The sequence below is a fragment of the Malurus melanocephalus genome, unplaced genomic scaffold (assembly GCF_030028575.1).
Source record: "Malurus melanocephalus ecotype Western Australia unplaced genomic scaffold, MMel_1.1 scaffold_204, whole genome shotgun sequence".
Classification (NCBI taxonomy): domain Eukaryota; kingdom Metazoa; phylum Chordata; class Aves; order Passeriformes; family Maluridae; genus Malurus; species Malurus melanocephalus.
The window spans coordinates 1,152,406-1,152,965 of NW_026623436.1; positions in this window are offsets into that span (position 1 = coordinate 1,152,406).

Here is a 560-nt window from a genome sequence, read left to right on the forward strand (position 1 = left end):
CCGCCCCGCCGCGCTCCCGCAGCATCGCCGCCCGCCTGCGGGGCCCCGCCGCTCCCCGCCCGGGCCGAGCTGGGCTTCCCCCGCGGAGCGCCGCCCCAGTGTGTCCTGTGCGGCGGCACCTCCTTTTTTTTATTCTTTTACTGCTATTTTTCATTTATTTCCCGGTTTAAAACATAGGGGGTTTCCCCCTTCCATGTTTTTATTCAGCTCAGGGGCTGCCGTCCCGGTKCGAGATTTCGGGTGCAGCCCGTGGCACTTCCGCTGCCCCGAGGGCAACAGCCTGTGTCGGGGTCCCCAGATCCCTTCTCAGAGGGTCCCCAGGAGTGGGGTGAAMCCCCGGGTTTCCTCCTGCCTCCGCAGGGCAACAGCTTTAGGACCTCTGCGGTCAGTCACCCATGTTGCCTTGTCAAGTGGACATTTAAATTTAATTGTCCGACACATTGTTCGCATGGGTTTTAATTACTCATCCTTCTTGAATCCTTATAATGGTATCTGGCAAGAAAAGAGGAAACCAGGGCCAAGAAGGAAAAAATCCTGCRATGTTTTAACTCCTCAAGGAA